The 15,774-nt window shown below is 47.7% G+C and overlaps 2 non-coding genes across 2 annotated transcripts; both read right to left on the reverse strand.

The window, feature by feature from the left end:
- Positions 1 to 1,061: 1,061 nt before the first annotated feature.
- Positions 1,062 to 1,134, reverse strand: TRNAV-AAC (transfer RNA valine (anticodon AAC)). The gene has a single exon. It is a non-coding gene; the product is annotated as a tRNA-Val (tRNA).
- A 2,446-nt stretch (positions 1,135 to 3,580) lies between these two features.
- Positions 3,581 to 3,653, reverse strand: TRNAK-UUU (transfer RNA lysine (anticodon UUU)). Its single transcript has one exon. It is a non-coding gene; the product is annotated as a tRNA-Lys (tRNA).
- Positions 3,654 to 15,774: the final 12,121 nt, after the last annotated feature.

Raw genomic sequence — 15,774 nt, forward strand, 5'->3', positions numbered from 1 at the left:
TTTAAGGTTAGAAGGGACCAGTGTTATCATCTAGTCTGACCTGCTGCACCTTGCGGGCCAAAAGAGCCCACTCACCCACTCCTGTAATAGACCCGGGAGGGGAGGCAGCTCTGTGCTCTGCCCCTACTCCAGGCAGCGCATGGAGGCCCTCTGCCCCCCTCCCACAATGGGTGTGCAGAGATGTGCCAGCAGCACTAAGGTGGCTCCCTGCCCACTCTGCCTCTGTCCCTCCGTGCCGCTTCCAGAAGTGTCTGGCATTTCCCAGCATCCCCTGGGGTGGGGGGAGTGTCTCCATGTGCTGCCTCTGCCCCGAGAACCAACTCCACAGCTCCCATTAGCCAGGAACTGCAGCCAATGGGATCTCTGGGGGCCGCGCCTGCAGGTAGCAGCACATGGAGACTCACTGTCCCCGCTGACCTGAGAGCTGCTGTCACAGGGTTGTGTGTACTGGTCACTTCGGGAGTTGCAGTGCCCGGGGTAAGCACCACCCCCTCCTGCACCCCAACCCCCAAGCAGAAAGCCCGCACCCCACACCCAAATTTCCTCCCAGAGCTTTGCTTGTCTTCCTTTCACCCAGAACCATCCTTCCTCTCCTGGGTTGCAAGTAGCCATCCTTGGGAAGCCACGAGGCAGGCACAGGATCCTACCTCCCAGCAGCCAACTGCACCTCCCCAGACTTTGCAGAATGAATGGTGGCGCTCTACTAACCCCACTTAGCCGCACTGAGGGGCTCAGCTTCTGCCCTGCCTTGCTCAGCTCGACTTTCCTCTTTTGCCCCATTCTTGCCTCACTTCCTCCTTTGGCAAGTGACACAAAGGAGGCCAGCAGGAAGAGCTGGTCTCCACCAGACAACCTCCCAGGGCAGAGGAGACCAAGCCACAAGGCTCCAAAAGGTGACTGACCCAGATCCTCTAACTTTCCTCTGCTGACGCCAAGGCTCTTTCTCAGCTCATTTCGCCAGCCTCTGTCCTGCAGGGGTTGGGTTTATCACAGGTACATGCCAGTGGCAGCAGTAGGAACTTTGCTAGACAGCCAGGGAAGCTGGGAAAACTAAGCAATTTTGTTTCTGCCTGGTTTTGAACCAGAGACCTTTTGCGCGTTAGGCAAATGTGATAACCACTACACTACAGAAACTCCGTCAGAGGACTCTGCCCCTCCCTTCATAAGAGTATAAGAATGGCTATACTGGGTCAGACCAAAGGTCCATCCAGCCCAGTGTCCTGTCTGCCAACAGTGGCCAATGCCAGGTGCCCCAGAGGGCGTGAACCTAACAGGCAATGATCAAGTGATCTCTCTCCTGCCATCCATCTCCATCCTCTGACAAGCAGAGGCTAGGGACACCATTCCTTACCCATCCTGGCTAATAGCCATTCATGACTTAACTTCCATTAATTTATCTAGTTCTCTTTTAAACCCTCTTATAGTCCTAGCCTTCATAACCTCCTCAGGCAAGGAGTTCAACATGTTGACTGTGCACTGTGTGAAGAAGAACTTCCTTTTATTTGTTTAAAACCTGCTGTGCATTAATTTCATTTGGTGGCCCCTAGTTCTTATATTATGGGAACAAGTAAATAATTTTTCCTTATTCACTTTCTCCTCATCATTCATGATTTTATATATCTTTATCATATCCCCCCTTAGTCTCCTCTTTTCAAAAATGTAAAGTCCTAGTCTCTTTAATCTCTCCTCATATGGGACCCATTCCAAACCCTAATCATTTTAGTTGCCCTTCTCTGAACCTTTTCTAGTGCCAGTATATCTTTTTTGAAATGAGGAGACCACATCTATACGCAGTATTCAAGATGTGGGTGTACCATGGATTTATATAAGGGCAAATATTCTCTGTCTTATTCTCTATCCCTTTTTAAATGATTCCTAACATCCTGTTTGCTTTTTTGACTGCTGCTGAACACTGCATGGTCGTCTTCAGAGAACTATCCACGACGACTCCAAGATATCTTTCCTGATTAACTGTAACTAAATTAGCCCCCATCATATTGTATGTATAGTTGGGGTTATTTTTCCCAATGTGCATTACTTTACATTTATCCACATTACATCTCATTTGCCATTTTTTTGCTCAATCACTTAGTTTTGTGAGGTCTCTTTGAAAATCTTTCACAGTCTGCTTTGGTCTTAACTATCTTGAGCAGTTTAGTATCATCTGCAAACTTTGCCACCTCACTGTTTACCCCTTTCTCCAGATCATTTATGACTAAGTTGAATAGGATTGGTCCTAGGACTCACCATTGGGGAACACCACTAGTCACCCCTCTCCATTCTGAACACACCGATGGGCGAACCTGGAGAAAGTGATGGCAGCCCTTCGATGGGTCAGCTGGCAGAGCAAAGGACTGGAGCCAGAACTCAGGAAGTCATCCTAAAGTTGTCCTTCTGACTCCAGCTTGAAGGAGAGCTTCTTTTTCTTCCCCTTGCTGAGAAAGAGCAGGAGAAGAAAGAAAGATCAGGTGAGTCAACTCTTGCTTGGGAGCCACCCATTGAAAATGTAAAAACAAAAAAGTAAAGCCATAAAAGACTTCAAAGCCCACCAGGCCCAACCTCTCTTCTAATATGGCAGAAAAGCCACACGTCTCCTGTCTAGGTAGGGATATCCTATTGCCCCACAAGAAGTGGAAGGTCATCATGTTCAGCCTCAGCAGTACTCATGGAGCAGGGGGAAATACATGGCTGAGGAAATTCCCTGTAGACGAAAGATAGGTCTTGAGCATCACAAGTACAAGGTCTACTTATGCCACCGGCTGAGCCATTCCTCACAGGCCAGCAACTGCTTCTCCCAGTTTGCGTTCCTCACCATGTACCCAACTAAATGCTAGAAGGCCCAGCTCATCAACCTATCCACTCTTGCAGCCCTCCTCTTCCACCCTGACTGATAGGGAAGAGTATTAAGCCTCCCTCCCTTAGGCCTTTCAGCATTCCTGGGGAACACCAACACCGCCCAAGTGACTTTGGGCCAGTTGGTCAACCAACAGGGCTGCCTCCTAGGCCAGGCTGCAGCCCAGCTTCAGGACTCAGAGGAAATGGAGCTCCCATCCCTACCTACAGGACTCCAAGCACGACCAGCCTTCTGGATCAAACATCCCCTCTTGTGCTCAAGTCACAACAGCTAGCAGGCAAAAGGCAGGCTTTCATATCATTTGAGAGAGCAAGACAGAGCCTTGGAAGACCCAGCAGGATTAGGTCGCACAGGAATTGTCCTCAGATCCTCCTGAGACTTCAACTCAGATTGCAGGATTCAAAGTCCTGAGGGCTGCTCTTACACCATGGGACCAATAGGGAACCCCCAGATCTCTGCTGAGTTCTGGTGTGGATGACCCTGCGGGTGCAGCCCTGCATTTACTCACCAAGTTGGCATGTAACAGTTTGCTGCAACTCCCAGAGGCCTTTCTTAATCCAGACTGAGAGGCCAGTGGTCATGTGAGGAAATTGCCCCTAGGCAGTACATGGCCCTTTCTAGGAAAGACCAAGTCCTGGAGGAAAAGTGACTGTTGTGAAGTAACATCCTGAGGAGATGCCTTTTTCAGTTGCTGGAGGAGTACCATATGGGGAAACGCCCCCTTTTCACCTGACCAGGAATTTGAACCCTGGACTGTCAGATTAAAAGTCTGATGCTCTACCAATTGAGCTAGCCAGGCTCATAGAAAAAAAGGGCAAGTTTGATGCAGAAGAGAAACTAGTCAAGAAAAGAGGGCAGAAAATTTGCTACTCTTGCTTCTTTAGCAGCCCTAGGCCCATCTTGCTTCTCCATGTGGCACCCAGAGACATTCTTCTTTTTTTAGTTAAATATCAGATCCAGGAGAAAACACAGTTATACAAAGCAAAATAAAATTGACCTGTCTCATGCAGTGCTACATTGACCTCTATTCAGACTGAGCCTAAGGGAGGGCCTTGCTTTGGGATCAAACATGCCCTCTTCCGCAAGTCACAACAGCTAGCAGGCAAGAGACAGGCTACCATGTCATTGAAGAGAGCAAGAGGAAGCTTTGGAATCCCCAGAATAATTAGCTGGTAATGAAAGGACCCCACAATCCTAAAGGGGCTTGAACTTTGATTTCAGGATTCACAGCTGTGAATACCAGCCCTTACACCATGGGACCAGCCAAGAAAGTTTGACTTCTGGCATGCAAGACTCTGTGGGGACAATTTTTTCTCTCAGGGAATACCCAGTGGGAATATGCCTTTCTGGCCAGCCCTACATTTGCTCAAAAAATCAGCACACAGCACTTTGTTACAGGCCCAGAGGCCTTTCTTCCTCCAGACTGTAATGCCAGTGGACAGGTGAGGAAGTAGCACTTTCAGTCCCAAGCAGTAAAGAGCCCTTCCTAGGAAAGGCCAAGTTCTGAAAAGGAAAAACTGAAGTCAAAGAGAGTCCTCAAGAGATGCCTTCTGAAAATCTTGGGGAATTGTCCTTCTACCTGACCAGGGACTTGAACCCTGGACCCTCAGATTAAAAGTCTGAGGCTCTACCAACTGAGCAAATTTGATGCTGAAAAGAAACTGCTCAGAAAATGAGGGCAGAAAACAATACAGAAAACCTGATGCTTTCACTCTCTTAGCAGTCCTAGCCCCAGCCTGCTCCTCCATCCGGCCCCCTGAGGCCTTATTCTTTTTTTAGTTAAATAGCAAATCCAGGAGAAAACACAGTTATACAAAGCAAAACGAAATCACAAACAGAAATGTCATTGGAAATACAAAAATTAAAAAGGAAAACGCAATTCCCATCACTTTACATGTCTGGGCCATTCCTGTATTGAGAGCACCTGCTAAGGGCCCTGTGTGCTTACGAGAAACCTGGAGAAACTCATACTACAGCCTGAATGAAACTCAACTGCTCCCAGGTGCTGCATTAAAACCCTTTCCCTGCTATGATGTTGCACTCCATATGATTTTATTAAAATATGCTAATGAGTGTGAATATAATGTAACTGGAATATGCTTTACGCATGTAAGGTAGCATTACAAAGTTTATAATCGACTGTGTGTGTTCATCGTATGTGTATGAACCGATCATTCTTGTATCTGAAACTAGAAATATGAACAATAACTCTGAGGTCTTGTTGTAATGATGCAAAGTGTGGGCCACTAATAGTGGTTTGGACTCTTGATGGCTCCCATTAACCAGGACAATTGACTGTAGATGGCTCTGTCCTGCACCATCTGTGAGTCAGGCCAGGAAAAATGAAGGCTTGGGGTCTCACAGGACATTTATTTTGCTCTATGGAGAATACAAACTCTATAGAGAAGGTAAAGTTAATGCCTTAGAAGATTTTGTGTGTGTGTGTGTTAGATGGATGCGAAGGTGTCTAGAAAACACTCTCCTGTAGTCTCTTTTCTCTGATTTCCTTTAGAAAATTTGAAGCAGGGAGCAAAAACCATTGTCTTCTGAAAGGTTTGAACTCAAAGCCTTCAGATTATGAGACTGAGACACTACCAGCTGTGCTAAGAAGGCTTCGAAAAGATTTACACTCAAAGCATATAGAATCCTTCTGCAGCCGTGACCGAGCCAGGAGTGCACTGGAAGAAGCAGGGGGATATGGTGCCCAGACACCTTTCCTGGCAGCTAATAGATCAATTTTCCCTGACAGTGAACAATCTACTGGAATTCATGGCAGCAGAGGGTGGATATTTCCAAGCTGAGCATCAGCTTCCACATTTCAGAACTTATTCTCCTTTTCCTAATAGGGTACTTTCCATGTGAATTGGGCAATACAAGTTGGGAAAGCTAGAGGGGTAATAGAAACCAGTATTTAAGGTAAGGTTTGAACTCATAAGCCCAGCAGTAGCCCCTTTTGCACTAACCAGTAGCACCACTGCAGTTGCTTCTTAGGCAAAGCTGGGAAGCAGGCAATTATCAGTCTCTGTGGTTCACACCTTTGCCTGGTAGTTGCAAGGCTGCTGGTTCATACCTAACTCAAGATGCGACTTTTCAGCCATGAGACTCCAGGATATTTTAACAGGAAGAAAATCTCCTCATTTCTGGTTTAGCCCCATTTTACCCCTTCTGCCTGTCTTCTCCCTCACACGATCTCTTTCCTTCCCCATTGGGGCCATACAGAGAGGAGCCCCAGTCACTGAGAAGTTCCCTTTTCTCCTTCACAGAGGGCTTTAACGCCCCTTATCTCACTCAGGCTCACAACCACCCAGAGTTCAAGAACTGTCCCTGTTCCCATTGGACAGATGAGGGGAGCCTGAGGTCCAGAGAAAGGAAGTGACTTACCCAAGGACCTACAAAGCAAAGCGGTGGCAGAGCCATAAAGAAAAGCCACCAGTTCCAACTCCTGTTCTAATGAACAACAAACCCCCCAGAGGCAGGGATAGAGCCCAGGAATCGAGATGGTGGGGAAATGTCATTCCAACTGTTTCTGTCAGAAAATCCCATTCAGACTAAACCAGTTTGTTTCTCGAAATCATAACAAGTGGGATAAAAGTTCTTTACTAAAATATTTTGTTGCAAAAAAAAGCATCTCCTGTCTGTCACAGTGTGTTAAATTGTCTTGTCGCACACAAGAGGAGACACTTAGATCTCAAACATTAGATAAGATGCTTCAGTCTGAGCTAAGTCATTGCTGCTCTTAACAATTTCAAAATAAAAACATACAAATCTAATAGACTATTTCAGCTATTCTATTATGTGTTAATCTGCTCTGAGTAAACGTGATAGGACACATCATACTATGCCCTACTCAGAGTGACACTCTCAAATGGATCCCCATCCTCCGCCCACTGTGAGGTAGGTAGGAGCAGATCATTATTATCTCTACTTGAAAAGGGGAGAAGGTAAGGCTGAAAAAGGAGAATGGACTTGTCTTATGTCACACAGCAAGTCAGTGGCAGAGTTGGGAATTGGACCCAAGAGCCCTGATTTTCAAACTAACCATCGGAACTTGAATTTCAGACATTGAATGACCTGAATAAAGTGCTCTCAGATGAGCTCCAGACCAACAACAGTGCACAGTAATTATTCAGCAAGTATTTGAGGAGAACTGCAATGAACTGCTCAGAATCATGAACTGCTCAGAGAGAATTAATGCAGAGAAGCAGCAAAATTTGTCAAACATAGAACTGGTTCTGACTTATTTCCTTGATCTTAAAAGAGAACAACAAGGACCTGAGTCTCCTCCCTGCCAATCAGGGTAGAGCCTGAGGAGGGAAGGCTGAGGGTTCTCACCAGAGAGCACAAAGGATGGGCCAGGTCACCAGTGGGGATCACTGTCAGAGCACTATTTCAGCCCCACAGTTTTGGATGGACCACCCACAGTGGGAGCTGCAGAGCACTCCCCTGCAACACACACACACACACACACATACACACACCCTGGTGTTGGGAGGGGAACAGGAGAAAGGACAAAAGAAGCAAGAGACAAAGAGAAAGGAGGGAGGGATGGATGGAGGAAAAGGTGAAACAAAAAGGACAAACCCTAATGTCCCCAGTGATTCGAAGGGACAAAATCCCAGGCGCGGAATAAAATTCTGCCTCCTTAAGCTCGTGTTTTCAATGCCTAGAATTCATCTCTCACCAGATGGATCAGACTGAACAGGTTTCAGACCTCCAGGAGGCTCTTGCCTTCTAAACAGGGATGGCTGTTTTCTAGTAAAATCACTACAAGGGAAGGAGAAAACTCGGAAGAGGTTCCTCCTGGCACTCACATCCGTGAACCCGAATACTCTGTCAGTCCTCAAGGAGACCTGGAGAAAGAGACTTGCTGAAGCAAAGCCACAGGGGCCTCTGAGGTTTCCCTGGCCCCTCGCCTCTGTCCTGCCTGGCTGATGTCAGCATCTCTCTGTCAGGTCACCACCTCCCCACCACCTTTGACCGATAGTCTGAGGTGCTGAAAAAGGCCTTTGTGATGTCACTGCCACACCCCTCCCTTGCTGTGTTAATGTCTTGCCCCTGGCCAGGCTCTTTGCAGGTTTAAGCTACTCCCTGTGGATCACCCCACTCAAGGAGCGTTCGTTCTAGGAAGCAAGCCGGCTAGACAGGAAAATATCAGACGCTGCTGCCAATGCTACACTCAGTTTTTCAGAAATTAGTCGACTTTATGGCCAGAAGAGACCATTAGAGCTTCTAATCTGACCCCCTGCATATCGCAGGCCTCCTGTATGACAGAAGAGCTACTTTGGAGGCAAACACATTCCAGAAAGGCATCTAGTCTTCATTAAATGACATCAGGAGATGGCAAATCCACCACTTTCCTTGGTAGCCTGTTCCTGTGGTGAATCATCCTCGCTGTTGAATATTTATGCCTTAGTTGTAATATGAATTTGTCTCTTTTTACCTTCCAGCCGTTGGGTCTTGTTATGCCTTTCTTTGCTCAATTAAAAAGCCCTCTAACACCCAATATTTTCTCTCCATTAAGGCCCTTCAACACTTCAGTGAAGTCACCTTTCAATCTTCTTTTGATAAGCTAAACAGACTGAGCTCTTTCAATAGCTTACTAGAAGGCATTTTTCTCCAGCCCTCAGAACATTTGGTGGCTTTTTGCTGCCCCAGCTCCAATTTCACATCATCTTTTTCAACCGAGGACACCAGAACTGGAGGCAGCATTCCAATATCAGTCTCACTGATACCATGTCACCTCCTGTGACATTAATGACTTAATCTGTAACTGTATAGATCACCATTGCGACCACTGTTCTATATTTGCAGCCAATATTATAGAAAAGTTGCCACGTAAGGGGTCTGTGAAGAGGTTCTGATTGACTGATTATAATGATGCTATCTCTAGATGTGTATCATTTTTGTAGTTGACATTATGAATATTGGTTCTATGCTGTCCATATTTCAAACTCGTGCTCTGCTTCTGGGGAACACTCAAGACAAGTTGGTGTCAGTTCTGCCTAGCCTGCTTGATGGCCCACTAAGGACCATCAGTTATACAATCGACCCATTGAGAGAAGGCAGATACACCTTGTGACTCATCAAGGTATGCAGGGACCTGCCTGTGGACAGAACTCAAAGGTTTTTCTATGCCACATGCTGGATAGAGTGTCCTTGGGACAAAGAAAGCAAAGACCACGTGGCAAGAGACTATAAAAGGCTGATGCCTCATCTCCATCTTGTCTTCAGTCCTGCTTCATACCTCTGGAGGGACTTTGCTACAAACAAGCTTCAGCTCTGTACAAAGGACTGAATGCCCCATCCCAGTTGTGGATGGACTCCAGAGACTTGATTTGAACCTGCAGTTTATTCCATAGCTGCTACAGGCCTGAACCAAGAGCGTTGCCATTACTTCATGTGAAGGATTAAAAATCTATTTGCTCTTTATGTAGCAACCTGGTGCATGGATTGTGCCAGCTCTTTTCCAGACTCAAAGTCCAGAGTATGGTCAAGGACCAGAGGCCTAGCAAATAGTGATAAGCTAAGAGAAAGCTGGGGTAAACAGAAAGCCTTGCTTGCTAAGATAGGCCTGGTCAGCAAATTGCCAGGTGTTGGAGCTAAGAACTAAAGAATTGTGTCTTATTCAGAGATGCAGATTGAACAAAGAATCCCTGTTCCTATTGAGTTTGTTTCTTCTGTAGGGAGACGTTCTTCCCAGAGATCCAGTCTTGAGTTTATGAAAAGTTGTCACATGTCAGTATAAGATATGTCATCCTTCCACGTCCCTTCCCAGGGACCAATGCCTGCCTTTAGACACACAGAAAATCTTTATTGCAATATACTTTCACTGTTTCTTTGCTTTAACCCCTAGGAATGTACCTGTTGGACAATCAAAGGAGTTGCTCCATTCCTATGGACCCCAAATCAGAATTCAACATAGATATTTTATACTAACAACATTTTATCAAAGTATTAATGAAATGTTAACTTGCTAACTTGAGACCACGGGTGGAGACATTATGTAATCTGTTAACTATTGGCTAATGTGCTTATCTTGTCTTGCTGCAAAACCTATCCCGGGGTGTGGAACTGCCTACCCCGTCACTTTCCCCTGCTTGTGAAAAATCTATATATTCTATTGTAATTAATTAATTAACAATGTCTCTGAGCCTAATAAGCAAGGTGACACTCCGCCAGCACTGTGTGTAATAAACTCCTATTTTTGACCTCTACATGGTGTAGATTTCTGTCTTTCTCGGACACCTGCTGAATAAAGAGAAGATTCAGGATCCAGCCTGGCTGAATGTGTGTCCTCTCCTCACAGCTTGGTGATCTTTTGAGGAAATGGAGAAGACTGCCTTTGCCTAGCTGTACATTGCTTGCAAAAGAAACAGGTCTTTTTGGTGACAAGTGTTGAAAGGAGGCACTAGACAAATGTGGAGACAGGAAAAATGTCCCCCAACTGGACTGGCATCTGTGGATGCTGAAGTCACAACACAGAACACTAAACACTATTTGAGAACGGCTGGTGTCAGAAGAGTCTCTAACAAGGCCTCTTCCCCCCAGCAGGGGCCTCTCTGTGCACAGAACTCCTGGTAGCGTGATGGCTGCAGGCAGTGGAGAACTCTATTTTGGCATCTCTTTGCCTGTTTTGTGGTCAGCATCTGCAGTGGCTATTAAAAGGTCTCTAGATAGTGATCTTTGGGAAGAGCTGGCTGAAGAGCCTTCCTACTAACCAGGAGAGCCTAGCTTGGCCTGCCAGTTCTTCCTTGCTGAACCTAATGTGTCTGTTGGCTCCTTTTTTGTATCTCTTTTCAAAAAAAGAAAAGACCTGTCAGCAGAATCCTTCTAAGTGCCTGTTCAAGACAGAGAGAGCCTTCCTTGCGGCTAAGTCTTGGTGCCATGGGGCATGCCTCATTGCTGTGGTGCCTCTTGCTGGCCATCCTGGTATTAAGTTCTGGTTCACCGGTGCGCCTTCATCTAGTGGCATCTGGCTGCATCTGTTTTATCATTAGGACCCATGGCGCTCTCAGGACTTCAGTGTCCTCTTATGGACACAGCCCTCTGGCTGTGCCCCACTCAGTTCTCTCCCCCATTCCCGGGGGCAGCTGTTCTCTACCCGGACACTTGCCTCAGTCACTGGCTGCAGTCCAGGGTGTAGCCACCCGTGTCACCCACTACGGAGGGAAAAGTCGTGAACGTCCAACCCTGCATCTGTTTCCCTGGACCACTTCCCCACAGCCCCAGCACCTTCCTCCGCCTTTGTATTAGGGCCTCAGTCTGGCAGAATTAGGCCAGAAGGTCACTCATGCTCCCCTTACCCACCCAGCACTACTCTGACCATGGTGCCCGCCCACCCTTCCCCTTCCCCTTCCCCTTCCCCAGCCCCAGCCCCAGCCCCAGCCCCAGCCCCAGCCAAACCTCCCTCCTCAAACTCCAAGCAGTGACTAACTCTTGCTGTGCTGAGCAGCCCTTTATATATGGGCTGCTCCAGCAAGCCTTCTTCTGATTGGCTCTCCCAATAAGCCCTTTCCTGATAGGCCGGGTTCTGCCCAGCCTCTGCAAGGCTGCCTTAATCTTTCTCCTGCTTGGCTGGGGGCAGACACCTCCCCACACTTGGAAAATGGCAAATGAGAAATTTAGAGCTGGTGGAAAGGTTACCATGACTGAGAACTGAGACGAGGTTGCTGCGACTGAAACACAGATCACTAACCACTATATGATCACAGTGGCTGGTGGGAGAAGCACATGTTAGAAGCCCTCTGTCATCTCAGCTGTGGCTTTCTGTGCACGGAGAGCCAGACACCTCAAGGTCTGCAGGTCTTGAGGGAAATGTGGAATGTCTGTACTTTAGAATTTGCAGGTGTCGTCCTGAACCATCAAATGGAACAGTTGCAAACGTTTCCTTGAGGCAGGCACCATGGCTTATCTGGCTAAAGCACCTGCCTCCTAAATAGAAGATCCTGGGTTCAACACCCAGTGTTGCCTTTGTGTATGGCTTTTGTCTCCTCTGCTCACATTTTCCTGTGTCTTCCTAGGAAACAGAAGAGACCTCCCTTGGTAGCCAAGTCATTGCTTGCTAAGGAAAAGGCTTTTTTGTAGAGAAGCATTGGAAAGAATCAAATCACAAGCCTGGAGTTGATGAAAAGGCTGCTGTGACTGGCATTAGCATGGTGGTTGCTTTGACTGCAATAGCTGCAACGTGAGAGCCTGCGCCACACATCCTTGTGATTCACTGGGGATGTCCACACGCAGATGTCCTGTCACCTTCCTTTAGATAGTGACTGATAAAAAATGGAGCAGTTGGGAGAAAAGTCCCAGAGAGTGGCACCGTGGCTAAGCTGGCTGACTCACCTGCCAGGTAAAGTGGAGGTTAGAGATGCAGCACCCAGTGGTGCCTTGGCAAATGTGTCTGCTCTTCCCATCTTTTGGTCAATCTTCTGAGGAAACAGAGAAGACTGCCTCTGCCTTGCAATGCAAATACTTCCAAAAGAAACCGGTCTTTTTTTCTGAGCAGTGTTGGAAGGAGGCACCTAAGAAATGTGGAGACAAGGAAAAAGTCATCGTAACTCAACTTGCATCCATGGCTCTTGGGGCCACAACGCAGAGCACTAAGCACTGTATGACCACAGCAAAATCTAAACTTTACACCTTATTACACTAGGCAGTAGTTAGGTCAAGCATTTTTCTCACCCCACTGGATGTTACCCTCCTTAATACATAGAATTCCCCCCTTCATTTTCTCAGGATTCCTGCTGCTTCCAACATAGGTGGGGGAGGACAAAGGCAAAAACATGATGCCACAGTCTCCTATTTTATATCCTTAGTTCAAGTGTCTAGAAGACACTTGCCCAGACGTGTCCGGGTGGGCTCTGCTGAGTCACTAGGTTGGGGAATCCTCCTGGTGTGGTCTTGTGCAACTGACTCATAGACTTGAGCAGTCCCCACAGTGTTGTGTTTGGGCATCTGTCATTGAATTGGAAATCCCTTAATTACAATTCCTCTGCTGATTCATGGTTGTTGAACTCCCTCCTTGGCAGGGGTCACTAGCAAAATTATAGCATATTTCAGTAACAACCATACAGAAAAATGCATAACTTCATACACCCTCATGCTATACATATTTGGACAGAGTAACCGATTTCAGCAGATCATGACTTTTCATGTGATAACTGACATGGAATTGTTTGTATGACATATCACAGTCATATATGAATGATGAATATGTGAGCTACAGGGGGCTATTTTGAGGTACATCATGTCACAAAAGCCTCCAGAGACTGGTCTTTGGGAAGAGCTGGCTGAAGAGCCTTCTGAGTAACTGAGAGATCCTGGCTTGGCCAGCCAGTTTGTGCTTGTGAATTAAACTTGTCCGCTGGGCTCCCTTTTTTGTGTCTCTTTCACATAAACAGAGCAGAAGTTCTTGGCCAATCCTTGACAGTGCTTGTTCAAGACACAGAGAGCCTCTGTGCTGGGGCAGGGCTAAGGGTGCAGGAGGTGGTCGGAGGGGGGGGTGCTTACCTCGGGCAGCACAGCTCCCAAAGTGACCGGCAGTCGGGATTTCCCCCAACAGTGCCCCACAGGGGCCCAGGGTCAGCTCCAGCACAGGCCACACAGGAAGGCTTAATGCTCGAGCTACAGCACATGCTGGGCAGGCTTGAGGCCAGGGTCCCCATGTCAGGAGAGAAGAAGAAGACTCGGCCCCTGCAGGGGCAGGATGGGCTTCCTGGATCCCATTTGCTCACAGCCAGGGCCCTTCCCCCACTCCCAAGTCGTCCATGGCACCCCCAGGTCAGCCAGAATGGAGCAGCAGTTTTCACTGCACCAAGTCCACTTATGGCTTACAGGCAACACCCAGAGCCACCACAGCCCACCATCTTGGCCAGAAAGGAGCCTACTCAGCCTCGTCATTGCTTATTTTCCTTCCCCCCAGAACCCCGCTTCTCCTGGGATGCAAGGAGCCATCCCTGGGATGCCAACAGCCAGCCACAGGGGTCTATCTCCCAGCAGCCAACCGCACCTCCATGGTTTGGCCCTCAGAAGGGCAGGTGGGGGTTTCCTGGATCCCAGTTGCTCACAGCCAGCCCAGCCTCCACCTCTAAAACCATCAGACATGCCCCCAGGTTGGCCATAAAGGAGCAGCCATTCTCCACTTGGACTCAGCTTTGCTTGTTTTCCTTTGACCCAGAACCCCCCTTCTTCTCCTGGGCTGCAAGTAGCCATCCCTGGGAAGCCAAGAGGCAGGCACAGGATTCTGCCTCCCAGCAGCCAACCACACCTCCCCAGGCTTTGCAGAATGAATGGTGGTGCTCTACTAACCCCACTTAGCCACAATGATGTGCTTAGTTTCTGCCCTGCCTTTCTCAGCTTGACTTTCCTCTTTTGCCACATTCCTGCCTCACTTCGTCCTTTTGGAAGTCACGCAAAGAAGGCCAGCAGGAAGAGCCGGCGTCCACCTGCCAATCTCCAAGGGCAGAGGAGGCCAAGCCACAAGTCTCTGAAAGGTAACATGCCTAACTCCTCTAGGTTCTCCAGCCTGACACCAAGGTGCTTTCTCCGCTGCTGTCAGCACCTTCTGTCATGCAGGGGTTGGAGTTATCCCAGGGACAGGCCAGTGGCAGAAGGAGGAGAGCCTTCCTGAACAGCAAGGGGATCTGGGAAAAGGAAACCAGCATGTTTCTGCCTGGATTTGAATCAGGGACCTTTTGTGTGTTAGGCAAATGTGATAACCACTACACTACAAAAACTCCATCTGCTTGGCTGTTGCTCACCCTGCCACAGACCGATGGACAAACCTAGAGAAAGTGGTGGCAGCCCTTCAATAGGTCAGCTGGCAGAGCAGAGGACTGGAGCCGGCACTCAGGAAGTCGTCCTTACCTCTCCCGTGTGACTCCAGCTTGAGGGAGAGCTTCTTCTTTTTCTCCTTGCTGACAAAGAGCAAAAGAAGAATGAAAGGTTAGGTGGGCCAACTCGGTGCAGGAGCCCATGCTGTCTTTTCCTGCTGCATAGCCTGAAATGAGGGACTCGTGGCAGTTAAAGGAACTGCTGCACCTTTCAGAAAACATCCCACCTGTGCACAAAGCTGGATAGAATAGCCTGCTAGTCTAGCACGCTCCCAACTGAACTACTTCGGCAGCTGCTAGGTTTCTTTCTGGCTCATTAAACCACATCTTCAGTCACTGATGGCCAATGAGAGAGCGACATCGCTTGCTATTTTAGCACTTGAAAATGCCATTGGCCAATCTTTGGATCTCTTTAATGCTGCGCTTCAGTTCATGGGGGAAAGGTGAGAGAAGCCACCTTTCAACTAAAGGCCTGGGGTTAACATCCTAACGCTGTTTCCTACTGTAACACCATTTAATCCTGGCCAGCCCTGTGCTGGTGACAGTTCCATTTCTAGATGTTAGTACGTTTCAGTTACCGTTAAAATTAAAAAGTTTCTATATGCTTAAAGAAAATGCATTTGTTTTATTTGCTTATATATGGCATGAATAAATACAGGTTTACAGAACCTAGCCTGCAAATTTAGCATCTTATATGACAGAGAAAATCATGCATCGAAATTGTACATCAAAATCATGTACTGAGCTACAAATGCAATGAAAAATAAGATACTTAAAATTTTAACATATGGGGGGGCACCGAAGACACGTCTTGCCTAGGGTGCCACTTGGTCTAGGTCAGACCCTGCCAGGGAGAACAGGAATTAGTGTCACATGCCTATTTTCAGGCTGTAATCTGTGGGCATCCTGCTCTGCGGGAGGGATCGTGGTAGCCCAGACTCAGGGCTGGAATAGGCCCTGATTGAGGGGGTGGCTGCATGGTTTACAGCGCTCCGATGTCTTAGACAATGTGTCTCTCCCAAAGCCTCAGATCTGCGTTCCCAGAAGGCTCCTGCGCTGCCTCTGCTCCTTTCACCTTCTACAGCAAGGAGCAGC

The sequence above is a fragment of the Gopherus flavomarginatus genome, chromosome 6 (genome assembly GCF_025201925.1).
Source record: "Gopherus flavomarginatus isolate rGopFla2 chromosome 6, rGopFla2.mat.asm, whole genome shotgun sequence".
Classification (NCBI taxonomy): domain Eukaryota; kingdom Metazoa; phylum Chordata; order Testudines; family Testudinidae; genus Gopherus; species Gopherus flavomarginatus.